At 35.3% G+C, this 16,917-nt stretch overlaps 1 long non-coding RNA gene across 1 annotated transcript; it reads left to right on the top strand.

Annotated features, from left to right (window-relative positions):
- The first annotated feature begins 426 nt into the window (after positions 1 to 426).
- LOC135847877 (uncharacterized) lies at positions 427 to 15,840 on the top strand. Its single transcript, XR_010559257.1, has 2 exons — positions 427 to 795; positions 15,704 to 15,840. It is a non-coding gene; the product is annotated as an uncharacterized LOC135847877 (long non-coding RNA).
- The last annotated feature ends 1,077 nt before the right edge of the window (positions 15,841 to 16,917 follow it).

The following is a 16,917-nucleotide window of genomic DNA, read 5'->3' as shown; positions in this document are numbered from 1 at the left end:
ATAGGTAGATAGAACGAAACCAGTTGTGGTAACTTTTTGTTGTCTTTTAACGCCACAGTGCCGAGTGCCGTGAAATAGTATTATTTCATTAGTAAAACTTATAATTATCAAACTATTACATCAATTTTATGACTACCGCTTTGTGCGCTGATTAAGTAGTATACGAGTAAGTATTGGTAGCTGTGCAGAGTTTATCCCAAGTAGTAGGTATATAAGCTTACGATTATCCAAACTAAACGACGACGACGACGACGACTTATTGTAAATGAATTATCGCGTATACTCGTTTTTATGACGGCCATTTCATAATTAAGTGGTCATTATTTATATCAAATATAGCCCCGGCGATGGCGATACCACCAGCTTCAGATTAAAGCCCACTTTATGGTGCAAGGTTACAAATTCTATCGCGCCTGTGGTGCATTTTTAAACGCGCGATTAGAGCATGAAATTTCGCCGCGTACCTAAAGAGTAATAAAATTTACATTTTTACTATAATTTTTTCGCTCGTTGGAATCGCCTCCGCTGCAGGAAGGAAGCGTTGTTTTGGGATGTTTATTTTATACACGTATAAATGTTTTGATTAAGTTGTAAAATTATTCATTAAATGGGATAAGATTGCAGTAAAGAATCGAGAATTATTCGTCTGCGTGGTTATGGTTTGTTTATTTAAGTTTTACGATCGGATTGTGTAAGTGTGGGTACTGTACTTTGGTGTTGGTTTTATTTTGATGGGTTCGAGTTTAGGATGTGTTTGGTATTTTCACGTGGGAAGTTTAAGAAAACAAAAGAAAAGTAAGTAAAAAAAATTATCCCTCTTTTGCTATTACTAAAGAAAATTAATTTTTCTACGTCATGTCTCAAGTTTAATAGCCCATTCAAAAAATTCCCAATGTGAAAAATAAATAAAAATTTTAATTTAAAAAAACTAGAATTGCCATTGAATTGAACAAATCATCTAATCTGATTGTGAGCATTTTTTCTGAAGTGCATTGAAATTTTAATGCTCGCATAGGTAACTAAAATAGTTATCAGTTCAAAATTCACTTTAAAATTCAAAATGGAAAAGTATTTTGACTACGACGAACCATCTCAACCATCAAACAAATTTTGGAATGAATGAAAAAAATCGAAAAAGTTTGCAATCACACAACTTAAGATCAAATTTCAAGTGTATGAGCATCATTTTTCAATCTTGGGAAAATTTTTAAAAATTCGAATTTGGCTCAATTTCTGTGAAGAAATCAGATCGTGAACTAAGGTACGAGTAAAAAGCTGAAATTTAGGTTATAGGTAGGTAAGCTCTATTTTTGCCTTCCAGCGAATGGTAGTTTTGAATCTAGCAAAATTTTTGAATTTTCTAGTTTTGGAAAAATGGCCATAAAAAGTACCTACTCAAATGAAATTCGGCTCATGTGTCAATTTTTTTATAATTATTGCCAGTTTTAAAAAAACCAAAATAATTTGGAGAGTTTTTGGCTATTTTTCTAAATTTTTTGAAATGGGCAATAATCGTCCAAAAAATTGGCACCCAACGCGTCCCAAAACATGTATTTCTTTATTGTTGGTTTCAGAAACTAACTTTGATTTTCGATCTTTAGACATAATAAATGTGAAATATTTGAGCAGAAAAAATATTCAAAACACGAATTTACCCAATAACAAGCGATTGGCAAAATTCCAACCCTTAAGTAGAATTCTAACATTGGACTTGGATTTTGATGGCAGTGGTTTAGGTAGATGCAGAATGTCATTTTTTTTGAACTGGGCCATTTTCCTCGAAAAAAGCTAGGAAGGAGATGGAATGAAAAAAATCACTATTTTAATAATCCTTTTTGAGTCTGAGTGACTTTCAACTCAAAATGAAGGTATTGAATTTGATCAAAATCCTTTGACATTTTTTTTCATGATCAACCTCGAGTCAACATGGAGCCAAAAAATGATTCATGAACGTGATTTTCCTGATTTCGCTCATTATTGCTATAAATTACAGTCATCACTAAATCATAGCTAAAAAAAATGATTCGAATTCGAATCACCAATCAAATCACATCGCATCACTTTGATCAAATAAATCATAATTTAAATCACAAGTCTATAGTCTCCCAAGATTACCTGACTATACCTGTCAGACCTCTTAAAATCATTGACTCCTCAACATGGCTTTCCCAAGGTCGTCTGGCTGTTGGCTAGCCTCTTAAGATCATTGACCCGTCAAAATGGCTTCTCATCGTCTGTCCACCTGTCGGCCTCATAAGGCTATTGAACTGTCTGTTGGACCTCTCAAGGTTACTGACCGATCTGTCTATCCTTTTATGGTCGTTTGTCTGCCTGTCTGGCTTCCTAAGGTCATCATGTCTGGTTGTCCTCTGAAGGTCATTGTTCTGTATGTCTGGCCATTTAAAATCATAGACTGGTCAGTAAGGAATCCTAAGGTTGTATGCTCACCTTTCTAGCCCCCAAAGGTCATTGAACTGTCTGTCTGGCATCTTAAGGTCAATGACCCATCTGTCTATCCTCTTATGGTCGTCTATCAGCCTGTCTAGACTCCCATGGTCATCTGTCTGTTTGTCCTCCTAAGGTCATTGACCTGTATGTATGGCCATCTAAAGTCACAGACCCGTCAATAAGGCTTCCTAAGGTTGTATGCTTACCTGCCTGGCCTCCTAAGGTCGTTGAACTGTCTGTCTGGCATCTTAAGGTCACTGACCCATCTGTCTAGCTTTTCATGGTCGTCTGTCTGGCTTCCCAAAGTAGTCTGTATGTATGTCCTCTCATGGCCATTGACCTGTATGTCTGGCAATTCAGTCATAGAGCCGTCAATAAGGCTTCCTAAGATTGTTTGCTGGCCTGTCTGGCCTCCTGAGGTCATTGAACTGTCTGTCTAGCATCTTAAGGTCACTGACCCGTCTGTCTAGCCTTTCATGGTCGTCTGTCTGCCTCTCTGGCTTTCCAAGATAGTCTGTATGTATGTCCCCTTAAGGTCATTGAACCATCTGTCTGGATTCTCAAGGTCGTCTATCTTCCTGTCTGGTCTTTTAAGGTCATTGACCCATCTTTCTGGATTCGTAAAGTCTTCTGTCTTCCTATCTGGTCTCTTGAGGTTATTGCCTCGCCTGTCTGGCTTCCCAAGATTGTCTGCAAGTGTCGATATGCCTGGCCTCTTAAGGTCACTGGCTTGTGTGTCCGACCTTTAAGGTCATTGACTCATGGATCGGCATGATAGAAATTCTTGAGATTTTTTTTACAGATCTCCGGCTCAAAAAACGTAATTAGATATCCATGTCAAAATTTCGGTCCCTTGGCCTTTCCACATGGATTTAAAATTTGAAAAGTTATTGTAAAAATTGAAAATTTTTTAGCGATGGTAGACTATCTAGATCATATTGATAAGAGAAATGGGGCGAGACTTTGGGGTAGTTGACGGGGATCTAACTGGCCTCTAGGTACTTAGAGTTCTTGTACACAAGGTCTATACAAATATGATGGCTGTACACATGTTTGATGTCCATATTCACTTATTCAGCCACTTACAAGTGTAAGTACATAGACATACTATACCTATAGGCTTAACATAATCAACAGGTACTCATCTACGAGATGAATGGCTTAAAGAAGCGTGATCATCTCGTATTCGTAGGCGTATAACACGTACCATAGCGCGAGAGGCATATTAACAAATCATTCGTGCCGCTTTAAACGACGGATAAAAAACCAATTACCATCGAATGAATCTCATTACAAACAACTACTACCGGTTAAAACCACTACTATACGGTACATTGGTTCGAGCTAGTCGGATGGCGATGGCGGCGGCGCTATGACTTTCATGTACCAAGAACATCACCATCACCGCATCAAGCGCACGACCACCTCAACACTGCAGCATCTTCTTTCGCTCGTGCCATGCCGTTATCACTCGCACCGCCACGCCGCGCCATCGCCACCGCAGAATTATCATCTCATCGACAATTATCGCGAGGCTTATTATCCGACCAATCGGTTTGTCTTTGTAAAGTACTTATGGTAAACACTTCTCGTACAAACAATAACAATTAGTAGCACATTATTTTTACGCTTACGTAAGGAAAATAAAACACGACGCCGAAGACCAGACAGTGAAATTTCAATTTCAAACGTACGTATGTATAAGAGCAGGCGATCGTCTCCAATAGATAGATAGGTACACTTTTATTTTTTATTAATTTTTTCGAGTCGTCAGCAGACACGCTGGTTATATTTACTTAATGGGTGTTTGATAAATAACCACGGGCATACCACACCACACACACCGTAGATCGTCAAATTTATGATGAATCATTCGTTTAACTATCGGTTAAAATTAATAAACCAACAAAAAATTAATTATTATAAATAGGAATCTATTATATAGGTACCGACCTGATATCCGTAGATAACGCGTTATTTCTATAATACAAACTGGATGCTTCTTTTTTCACTCCTCTGATCATCTTCACCACCGTCATTATCATTACCTATACCACGCGGCGTGTATAATTTTCTTATCAAATCATACAAAGATCCATCACTGACTAAATGAATGATCTTGCAATATTCAAACTTTGAATGGATCTTTTTCCTCCGTTTACATAAAATTTGTATGTATTTTTACTGTAAAATAAATATCTACCTAAACAAGAAATACCTACCCGCGTTAATGAATAAGAACTCCAGTTTTTTCTCTTTCATTCGAAAATACGAGTATAACCTATTCCTCGTCGTGAAAATGGAAATCCATTCTGATTTTTTAAATTTTTATTTATACAAGTCATGTTACCCAGAATACGTGTATTTTGTACGTGATTAATGATTATAAATCACAATTTTCATCAGTATATCGTAAAGCAATATCATTAATAACGAGCTAACTATTCGGTCCGAATGGCGAGCCAGTTCGATGTGTGTTTTTTTAAATTGAAAAAATATCTATTACTTGGTATAGAGGAAGTATTCCCAGGCCAGCGTATCTGATCGAGTATAATTTGTGTGAGATTTGGAACGAGTTGGAGTTATTTTATTTTAGTAGAGTATAAGATGGGCAATTCTTAAGAAACGTGTGAAAATGTCGAAATTCTGAATAATGGGAATGGATGAGGCGGGGCGAAAAAGAGAGAAGCCCGTCAGTTATTGAAGGTTTATATAGAAGGACGCAGTACCTACTCCTTGAATTTCAAGGTAACCATCCTAAAGTGATTGAGATTAATGTCCAATAAGCACCGACTAAAAATATTGGTCTCTAAATTCATCTTTGGCCCCTCCAGAGTGACTTGAAATTACTGGCGAAATTTTAAAACTCACCGGAGGCTCCAAAAAGATCAAATTGATAAAAATTATTCCTTTTTTTTTAAATTTGATCTTTTTCTAAATTTTCTGGAACAATCTACTTTTGAACTGGCACTCCTAGAATTTCATTTGAAGTCTCTGGAGAAAATTGAAAAATTGCTGGAGACATCAGAATGGCCCAAAACCATACAGTTCTTGATGTGTGCGAGTTGAATTGGAGGAATTATTCAGGTAGGTTCGCGTTTTTCAAAGAAATCTGAATTTCATAAAAATGTTTGAAAATCGATCTTTGAAACAGCCTTTTTGAATTTTTAAAATTTACAGAAATTTACCAAAAATTCAAAAATGAACTTTTGGACCTGAATTTTGGTTTCGATCAAAACGCATAAAACAGCATGGAAATTTTTTAACAATTAAGTACCCACAATTTCTCGATTTTTGGCAATTTAAAAAAAAATTATTTTATTTTTTTAATGAAAAAAAAAAAATTAAAATTTGATCAAATTAAGCAAAGCTTAGGTAGGTATACCTCTATAATTTGGCACATACTCCTTTTTCCACCTCCCGAATGAATTGGCGATGGTTTCAAGTAGTTCTGGAGCCACCAGTGAACTTTTTTATTCCCTTCATTAAAATCACTGAAAAAAGAGCAGCGATATTTTGTACTTTTCAGTCATAAAAAAAATGATTAAAATTTAAAATAGTTACTTATGGATTTGAACCCGCAAAGACAGTTTTTGAAAATGTATCCCTCAATCGATCGAATGAGTCTCAAAAGGTAGTACCTATAGGTACCTACCCAAAGTTTATAATGGTTGAATTATATTTTGGCCTTCTTCGTGACATTTTTTTTAAGGTTTAGAAAATGACAAAAAAATTATCTCAAGACTCTGTAACTGCTGGAAACTATTATTAATCGATTAGGAAGGTCAAAAATATGTTATAAACCAAATTTTAGAGTTCTACTCCAATTTTGATCTTTTTCCACTCAGAATGCAGTCTTCAGCCGCGTGCCTATTTCTGGATTCACATATTCTGGAACAATTCATTTAAAATGGACCAAATTTCTGCTTACTTTGCGCCAACTCAAATTTACTCAGATTAACGAAATCACACATGAATCACAGAATATCTACCGTACTCTTAAATATTTTCAATTTTTAAAAATTAAAAATTTTATGAGTAAATTTTTGCTTTAAAATTTGAAAAAAAAAATAGTAAGTAGGTACTCTGGAGTATTTTACGTGTCGTTTATATTGCAGATTTGACCCCTTCTTGCTTTGAAAATTTTTTAAAAATTGGATCGTTTGAAATGCTGATCCAATATTTTCACCCTCACTCACAAAAAGCTTCCTCAATTAGCAGATAAGTTTTTGGACTGGGCAACGAAAAATTGAAAGTGCATCCAAAAATATGCCATCAAACCAAATTTCAGGTACCGAATTTCATTGTTCAGTTTTTGAGTTGTTGGAAATTCACATTTTGTTAGGTTTTTAAAAATCTGACAAAATGTCAAGAATTCATCGCAATTTTTTCTAAGATTTCAAAAGTCAGATTTGCTATCTAAAAGTCTATAACCTATGTATCTACGTATTTATGTATTTTGCCGGAACTCTTGTCAGGAATTTATTCATTTATTCATTTTTTCGAAATTTTCAAGAATCTGACATTAAAGTGAGGATTCAACACTTTTTTTTCAAGTTTGAAAAAATCATTGTGATTGAGACCAGCGTCTCTCGAAAGGAACTTTGAAATGTAATTTTATTGTTCCTATTTTCAGTGATTCGTCAAGATTTTCCCAGATATATTTTCAATTTATCAAAGACTGTATGACTACCCCCCCCTTTTTTCCTCTCTCATCTAAAAAACCTTTTAAACAGTGTTTTTCTTTCAAGGTGAAACTCCATTCTCAAATTTTGATAAATTTCCAAGTAATCTGCCATGAAGGCTGATTCCATTTCCGCAATGAAATCACTCAGGATATGAACTATTTTCCAATTCCTAAACATTCTTTGTAATCCTAATTCACTAAACAGACTACACAGTATTAATAGAGGCTAGATATAAGTAGGTATCCAAGTAAATTTCAAAGAAAACAACAAAAAAAACTCAACTAAACTTTAACTACCTACATCCACTTAAAAAGTCGGCCAAAAAAATCACTCCGATAATTTATTCACGTAAAACGGAAATCTTGGAAATCCGGCATTAAATTCAGATCGATGATCGAACCTCGTGTATCGCGTTGAAATCCCAAATTACCATCTCAAAATTGATGATGACGGTCTAACGACAAAAGGATGATTACAAACATCGCATCGATCGAATCACGCACCAATATGGTTACATGTCGCTTCCAGATACAATTTACACTCGTTCTAGTCGCTTGATTACGTTGAATAAATCGTTTTCAGAAGAAGAAGAAGAAACACGATCGAGAATCCATGAGTTCGAACCGCCGCCGATACTCTGGATGCCGAATGCGTTCGAGCGAAAAATATACTTACCAACGAAGATGGTTCATTTGTCGAAGCGTATCGGTTTCACAGAGAGAAAGAAGAGGCTAAAAAGTACCAAGATCTGATGTTCGGGTCGTTTGTAGCACGCGTCAACGTACCTACTATACGTAATAAGATTTAAACGACGAGATTTACCGAAAATCATCGCCATCTAGCTACGCGAGTCGCGAATGTATTTATTCAAGCGTAAATGCCGAAACCGCAAGGGGCAAGGTCGACTGTCTTTTGTTTTGATGTGGTCGTTTGAAATATACACCGATGAAGATCCGACATTTAAGAACGTGTATCTTCAGGTAGCCAGCTACCTAGATAATTGTATACCGCTCGTTTAAATGGTTATATCTGTGCTAATCACCTTTATTGATTATTGTCCTAGACCGCCAGTGTGGTCGCTTAGTGCATAGATGAGATGTCAATACACCGCCTTGTGTTTGTAATCAGTGCCAACTATGAGTTAATTGTGGGTTGGCGTAATGAGTTCAATAATCTGACATCTTCAAAAATAGGTATGTACTTACGTATCTAAATTCAGTCTCGTGGTTCTGGAGGAAGGGGGCGAATGTAAAAGAAATACGAGAACATTCCTCGTAGTTGAGTCAAAGTCAGGAGTACATAGACCAATCTGTAGTTTATCTTGGGCTCGATGAGTGTCGAAAGAACGTTGAAGAGAATCTGAACCGAAATTTGGAAACGTAACATTGGGGAAAGGGCCATTCCACGTCAATTCGGCCAAGAAGTGGTAGCGGGGGGGGGGAGGGGGGGTTGGCGATTTTTTCAAAAAGTTTTTCCTGTGGAAAGACCTTTTGTAGGTATGACCAATGGTGCAAATCGCAGCCCTATAGCCCTTTTTAAAAGGCTGCTAGGGGGTGTCAAAGTTTTCAGTGGACTTAAAATATCATCCATTTCATCAGTGGATTACTCGATAACAGCGATACCTACCAAAATGGAATTTTTCCAATGGTTAGGGGTTTTGAAAGGATTTTTGGTGATTTCATAAAAACCCAGTAGGGAAGTAGGTACTGCCACTTTTTTATGTACGAAAAATTAGCTCGAAAAGTTAAAAAAAAGTAGTTTTCATATAGTTCTGACTCTCAAAAATTATTGACAACTTTTCATGCTGAACAACATATTAAAAAATTGGGATGGCATTATTTCGTAAAACCGATTTTAAAAAATTGAAAGTTTGAAAAAAAATTCGATTTTTAAAATTTAAGGTATGAAAAAAAGTTTTGACTGGTGAAGTTGGCCCATTTAACCCCTATTTTTACATATCCGTTAAAAAAAGTTGAGTAAACGCTTTCACTCGATGAAATAAACTCATCACAAAAAAATCAAAATTCGAAAAATTTCAAAAAATGAACCAATTTTTATTTTTTTGCTATGAGCGTGATTTTTATCAACTTTTTCATGAAATACGTCAGAAAGAGGTCAATAAGACAACTGAATGAATTTAAACTTTTTTTTATGTTTGGAATTGAAAATTGAATTTTTTCAAATTTGATTTTTTTGTGATGAGTTTACTTCATTGAGTGAAAGGGTTTTCTCAACCCTTCCCCCCACCTTGAAAATAGACAAGAGTGAACTAGAGGAATAAAAATGTAAAAAAAAATAGTTTTTCAGACCAAAATTTCAAAATTTTATGAAAAATTCAAAAAGAAACAATTTTGATTTTTGAAGTTTCAAGCGCACATGAAAGATTTTTATTAGTAGGTACAAATATTTTAAAACTCTGGAGCGCGCGATGCTGGCGTTACTCCACCATGTAATCGTGGCGCGGAACTGCGTTCACCCGAAGTTCAAATTGAATTTTTTGTATTTAGAAAAATTGGTCTTATTCGCTCAAAACTTCGAAAATCAAAAATCGGGGAAAGTAGTTTACTTAAAAAAGTGCGTGGAATCCGAAAATGGTCTTGGTTTTTTTCGTAAAACAATACAGATGTCGCAATGAACTCGTCAAGTAGGGCAAACATGGCCATTTTCACAACTTTGACGGTCTCTCCTGACCACAAAAATTACTCAAATTTTAAAAACTCACTCTTGTTTTTTGTTTTAAGGTCTAAACTATCGATTAAGCCCATTTCCAACCCAAACACTAAAAAAAAAATTCAAAATAGTTGTCTGGTGTTATTCATCTAACAACAGGCATAGCATACAAGCCAAACAAAAAATAAAACCTGATTTAATTCATTTTTGGATTTATTTAGTGATAATTTTTATTTATAGAATGCTCATTATATTCTACATGTATTTTTAATAAAGTGCAAAAAATAGTTTTACAACGAAAAGCCTTTTCAAAAAGAAAAACTGTGACAGAAGAACAACTCATTTTGCAGTGTTTGTACAGCCACATTTAGTGTATATATACGAGAAGCTTTCCGCATTCTGTCGGAGGCCTGAGGAATGAAAGATTCAAACAAACACAAATCCAAATACAGTCCGTAATCCCGAGGGTTCTCTTTTGTTGATTTTTTCAAGATTTTTTAAACTGATAAATAGGTACAGAGGGGACCATGCAAAGAACTGGGGAAGCCCATTTATTTTACTCCAATATTATTGAAGTTGTTGTTGTTTTTAAAAGATTTGAAGCAGTCTTTTGCATATTTATTACCTAGTTAAAATCGTCATTATCATCTGCGGTTTGTATATTTCAATAATTTTAAAATGAAATATTTACATTTTGATAAGTAGGTATAAGGACTATTTATTTGATTTTGAAGAGTGGCGTCAGGAGTATACAGAATGTTCAATCTCTGTCATAGATTCCAAAAGGAAAGGTGTCCTCTTACATAAAAGTTTTTGAGCCGGATAGAAGATTATTCTAAAATATTTCACCAATCAAAATTTTAGATGCTAAAGTGCATTTTTTTGATTTTTGGAGAATTTTTGAAAATATTTGGACCAAAAATGGGGGAAAATCAAAATTTTACCAAATTGATCTACAGAGCTGAAATTTGGTATGTATCCTAATTTTGACTCACCGAATAGATTGGAAATGGTTTCAAGCCATTTTGAGCAGTTCCTGGAGCCTCCAGCAGATTTTTGAAAGCGTCAAAATTTCCACAAACTTTTACCAAAATGAAGTTGGAAAGCTGAAATTCTTTTTATCCTCGTAAGTTCAACACGTTGAGTTGACTGGAGGTAGTTTCAAGCCGTTATGGAGTCTCCAGCGACATTTTAAAAGTTTCAATTTTCCAAAAAAATGCCATAAAATCTGTCCAAATAAAATTTGGAGAAGGAAAATATATCTGGTCAATTTTTTAGATAAACCAAAATGCGGATAAATCCTTCACAGCTTCGATGAAAAAATACCTACGTGCCTATTTAGGTAGTTTCAGTTCCAAAAATCACGATAACTCACCCACCACGTAGTACGAGTGAGTACCTAATATCGTCCTTCTTATCTCGAGACATCATCATTCACGTGACGGTTTAAAAAAAAGGCAATTTTTGCATATCATTCGCAACGATCCTCTAATCAAGTCTGAAATCTCAAGCATAAATCTAGATATTCGCATTAGCCAAGGATCAGTCCATTCCTCCTCTTTTCCTTTCATTCACCTCCATCTCCATATTCTTTTTAAAAAAAGACAAACTATTTCTACACATCTCAGTCTCTTTTACATAAAAAAGATATTTTCGATGAAACGTTCGGCGAATTTCTTGAACTTAATACCTCTATTGTCATACCTGACCCATCAACAGACCCGTGAGTTGACAAAGGTCTGGGTAAAGGTAGGTAAAAATGATGAAACGTAACTCCCTGGGAAACCTGTCCCTCTTCCAACATACAGCAGTACTTCGATATACATATCTCACAATCTTCGTCGTCGAATAATACCATGACCTGCATTTGATAGTTTAATTATCATACGAGCTCGGTTTTATATTTTCCATAAATCTTATAAAATAATCACATGATAACAACCCTAGCTGCGGCGGCATGGCGGCAATTAAATCGCGTACAGTTTGGTTTTTTACTCTGTTATCAACGCGGATGATAAACGACACGGCGCTATTTTTCTTCGGTAATAAAACAATAAACGTCTAATTAATATACGATTACGTAACCAGCGAATAAAAAAGTACCCTATAGCTTGACGTATCATAGGTAGGTATATAAGATATAGGGTACAGTACACGTAAACCTAGCTATCTAAATTTATGGTACCCTAGACCACCCTGGACGAGCGACGGGGTAAAATAAAAGCTATGCCATAAGACACCCCGATTAAATTATATATGAAAATTGCTGCCTATCTCAAAGTCGAGCCCGAATCCCGTTATAAACATGGCCCAGTGGCCGATAGATAGATGAAGACATGCTTGTGTAGTATTCTGAAACGTAGTCATTTTCTTTTGAAAAGTGGACATAAAATAGAGTGAAAAAATTACGCCTTACGATGCGGCATGCTTCTTGTTGCATTTAAACTAGATGAGAACGAGCCGAAAAAAAAAACGAAAACACCTTGCACACGCGTTTGATACAAAATTACAACCAGTAGGTAGCTAGGTAAGTACATTTCACAGCTAAAAAAATGCAGCTGGCTCGTGCCAGCAAGATCAACTTTCTCCGGCTTTTTAATCGCGCAGATTTTTAATTATATTTTGATAAAAATCGAATTGTAAACATCTGCAACCGCGTGTAAAATATGTAAAAAAATTCCCTATATACGAGGATCATGCCAATACGCTTATAAATACCCACATTTTAAGACGTGGACGCCGACAGTCGAGTGGTCGATGGTTGCGGGAAAAAAGTAGGATATTCGAGATAGGTTAATTAATTAAACTATATAAACACTACCGATGCACCGATGAACACCGATAAGTGGAATAGATTTATCGTATCGAACTTTTTTTTTACTCTCTTCTTTTTTGGAGGGAAATCGAAACGAGAGTAAAAGTTGTGTAAGTCGCAACTTATGGTACACCGGTTGATGTGATGGCGAAATGAGATGAAAGCTGCATGTTGGGGGCCTTTTATTTACGAGGGAGGTGTCCCGAATTGAGTAATATTATTGGACTAGGTATAGAGAAAAATTCAGGCACTTAAAATTGCCTTATCAAGCAAAGATTTGAATACTAAATGTTATTTCATGATTTTTGTTGAATTTTCAGATATTCAAAGGCTCGTTTTTCTAAAAAAAAAAAATTAAACTTCAGTTTATATTGCATATTCTGGGCCTCATAAATCAATTAACAACGAATTCCAGCTGTTCCTGAAGCTTCCAGTTTGAAAAAAGATCTCCTGGATTAGGACTTGAAATATTATCGTTTTTAAATTCTTGTCATTTATGAAATTAATTTTTTGCATGGTTTCTCGCATACCGGAAAAAATCTGAAAATTTGGTTTATCACCGACCTCCTGAGTCGATTGGTGATGGTTTCAAAGGGTGCTAAATTTCATTTTTACCCTACCTATGGTTTTTTTTTTGAAAATTGGAGGATCCATTAATTGAATGGAGACCTCCGAACGATTCGAAACCATCACCATTCGGCTCAGTATGTCAAAAATAAGACACAAACTTGATTTCAGCTTTCCAAGTCGATTTGAAAAAACTTCAATTACCTATTTTCTCCTTGTTGGGCCCAATTTTCAAGTTTCAAAATTTTTCCAAAAATCGAAAAATCGATTTCAGCGCCTGAAATTTTTGCTGGTGGTGTATTTTGGAGTCTTTCATCGATTTTCCTTCGTCCAGTTCAAAAATTTTGGGTCAGTAAAAATACTTCCCTTGTAAGTGTATTTTTTGGATTTTTTATGAATTTTTTGAAAATTCGGTCAAAATAAAAAAAAATTTAAAATTTTCCCAAATCGACATAGAAAGTTGAAATTTGGTATGTGGCATATTTTCGACCATCAGAATCAGTTGGTAATGATTTTAAACCATTCTGAGCAGTTCTTGAGTTTCAGTAGATTTTTGAAAGTTGAAATTTTTATAAATATTTTACACAATAAAGTTGAAACGCTGAAATTCACTTTAAATCATAATTTCAACATGCTGAGTCGATTGGAGCAGGTTTCAAGCCGTTCTGGAGCCTCCAGTCATGTTTTGAAAATTCCGAATCTTTAAAAAGTGCCATAAAAACTGTCCAAATTGACATTCGCACGTACAAACGATGATTGGTGCTTGTTGCTGACCTGTTTCTCTCAGTTTAGAACTTTATTTATTTTTTACAGCGATGTTGTTACATATCTAATTAAAAATTTGAAAAATATACGAAATCACTTATTAAGACGGTTTGGAACAGTTTCTAATCGATTCGGGGTGTCGAAACCAAAGTGCGTATCAAATTTCTGATTCTCTGGTCAATTTCGTAAAATTTTCATTTAATTATTTTTTTTGACCCAAAATTTTATAAAATTCATCAAAAATCTAAAAATGCCCCTAGGCACCAGAAGTCCCCCCCCCCGTGTTGTATTGTCATGGGATTAGGGGGGGAGGTAATGGACGAGTCTCCGCAAATGTTTTTTTTTTAAGAACTGAGAATAATATTTTTCGATAAGCTGGCGCCCCCTGGAAACAGATCTTCAACCCTGATGGTTTTCACCGTCAACAATGAACCTATAGAAAACTTATGGTCTGCATTTACCTGCAGTTTTCTCCCAAACAAAATACGAAATATGTATGTACTTAGGTACGTAAAATCATCATTAAACATCGAAGAATTCTATCTCACTTAGGAATAGGTAGGTAATTTGAAGCACGCGACGGTGACCGACGTCGGTACCCGCGCACGAGAGAAAGCCAATAGAAGACCACTGTGCAGCCGACGTGATTAACGAATTAATCCCATTGGATGAATAAGGAGGGGCAAACGTTGATCTGTATTGTTACAATGTTGGAAAACATAAGCCAGACAAGCTTGAAAAATTATACACGCTATAAGATAATAAGTAGCTTCTGTGTCTGTCCGAATAGTGGGAGGCACATGTAACTTGATTTATTCTCCAGCATTGCGTTTTACCTCGATGTCGATGGCGGCTTCAGACGCCTCGAATGAACATCTAGGTATATGTACCATAGTAATTGTTCAACGAATATCTTTTCATCTTCGGAAATAGGCGATAGTTTTCCTCGATTCATTGCCAGGCCATTGAATGTGGATATGGTAGGTACAAAAGAATGAAATTATAGGTCGCGAATCTCAGCCAAGACGTGCGAAAAATCTTACCCATATTCCCACACATGATTATGCCGAAAAAATCTAGCCAGCGAGAGAGGTTCGCGACCAGGTTTCTTGGTGAGAATGCCGACAACATAATAACGGATTCTTGGGCGAAATAACCTTGGCTAACGATAAGATGTGTCTTGGTGCCATTGTAGTCTTTTTGACTCCTTTTCATAACAATGAGTTACCTTCAAAGGCCAATCTATAGCACTAGCCTAGGAGCTCACATATAAATAATGAAGGAAAGAATAGGTACACAATTGTAAGGTTGGTAGAGTAGGCATTGGCATAAGTAATCTATGATGTACATATTATGTAGTTAGATTTTATCAAATGTACATTTTCAATATTCGCCATCATTCATCAATGATATCATGAAAAAAGCAACAATTCAAACGGTGAAAATTTTCATCAAGATTTGAATTTCTCGTAGCGTTTTTCTGTAGATGAATAGATAATAATTTCGTTGGCAAAAAATTCTATTATTGTGTCCAGATTCCCTTCGAATGCTTGAACATGAGGAAATAAAGATAACTTTCTGAGGCAATCGCTATTAAAATACGACGGGCTAGGTAGCCAAAATAAATATCTTATCGAACTGTCAATATCCTGTATCAAGAATTATCTAACTAAGCAATAAATTGTACGAGTGTCGTCAATTATCAATTTTTACTTCCGTATAGTTCATCTTATTTGTTTTTTTTTTTTAGATTCGATAATTGGTGTTGCTGACGATGGTGACAGCATTGTATCGACATCAGCTTATTAGGTACAAAAAATACTGCTCATCGACCTCCAGGAAAGGAAGAAGAAGACATGAATTTGTAAAATAAAAATTAAAACAGTTTTTTTGAATTTTTAAAATTTTTAAAAATCAGCCAAAATCAAAAATGAACTTTGAGATTTGAAATTTGGATCACAGAGCTTTAGGACACGTTCTCAAATCAGAGAGTGCCAGTTCAAAAAGTTCCCTGCCAAATTCTGTTTAAAAACATTTTTATTTTTAATTGAGATGATGTAATTTCAGAAAATAGAATTCAAACAAACCCAAAAGCTTGAAACAAAAGTTGTAGATCGTGAAAAATTGAAAGTTATAGAAAATTGTCTACCTAAAAATTGGAGATAGGTAGAGAAAAAAGCTTGAAACAGAAGTTAGTAAATCAGAAAATGAAAAATGATACGTAAAGTGGACCATTTTTGATTTTTTTTAGAAAATTGGATGAGGAGAAATGGATAAAAAGTTATGGGGCATCTCAAAAAATTTCAGAAAAAATTTTGGATACCTGACAAGTGAACCTCTTGAGATGTCACACTCCGATTTGAACGGGACCGCGATTTTTGGAAAGAGCATAGTCTAAAACCCCCAAAATCAAATTTCCAGCTGCCCAAGTTCATTTTTCGATTTTTGGCGAATTTTTGAAAATTCAAATTGACTGTTTTTGGCGATTTATGCCTTTTTTTTAAAAAGTACGTACTTGATCAATAAAAATGGTCAAAATGAGTCCCTAAGGTAATATTAATTACCCAAATCCAAATTTCACCATTTCCAGCCATTCTGGAGCCTCCAGCTCGATTTTTCAATTTCTCCAGAATTTTGAATTTGCTCCAGAAGGCGTGAACATGGAGTTGGACAGCTAAAAATCGAGTTGTATATTACACTCGACTTGTTTAACGAGTTTATCTACATTTGAGCCGATTTTGAGAATGACACTTCAAAAGTGGCTTTTTGACCAGCTTTTTTCAAAATTAAAAAATCCAAAAAATCAAAAGTTTCTCGTTTGTGAGAAAATTTTTGAAATTTGCATGAATCGCTGCAATTTGTCCGTAACTAACCCCCAAATCCAAATTTTGCAATTTCCAGCCCTTCTGGAGCCTCCAGCGCGATTTTCAATTTCTCCAGAATTTTGAATTTGCTCCAGAAGGC

This window comes from Planococcus citri, chromosome 5, assembly GCF_950023065.1.
Source record: "Planococcus citri chromosome 5, ihPlaCitr1.1, whole genome shotgun sequence".
NCBI classification, from domain to species: domain Eukaryota; kingdom Metazoa; phylum Arthropoda; class Insecta; order Hemiptera; family Pseudococcidae; genus Planococcus; species Planococcus citri.
Note: the sequence above shows the minus strand (reverse complement) of the source record. Positions and strands in the feature narration are given on the sequence as shown.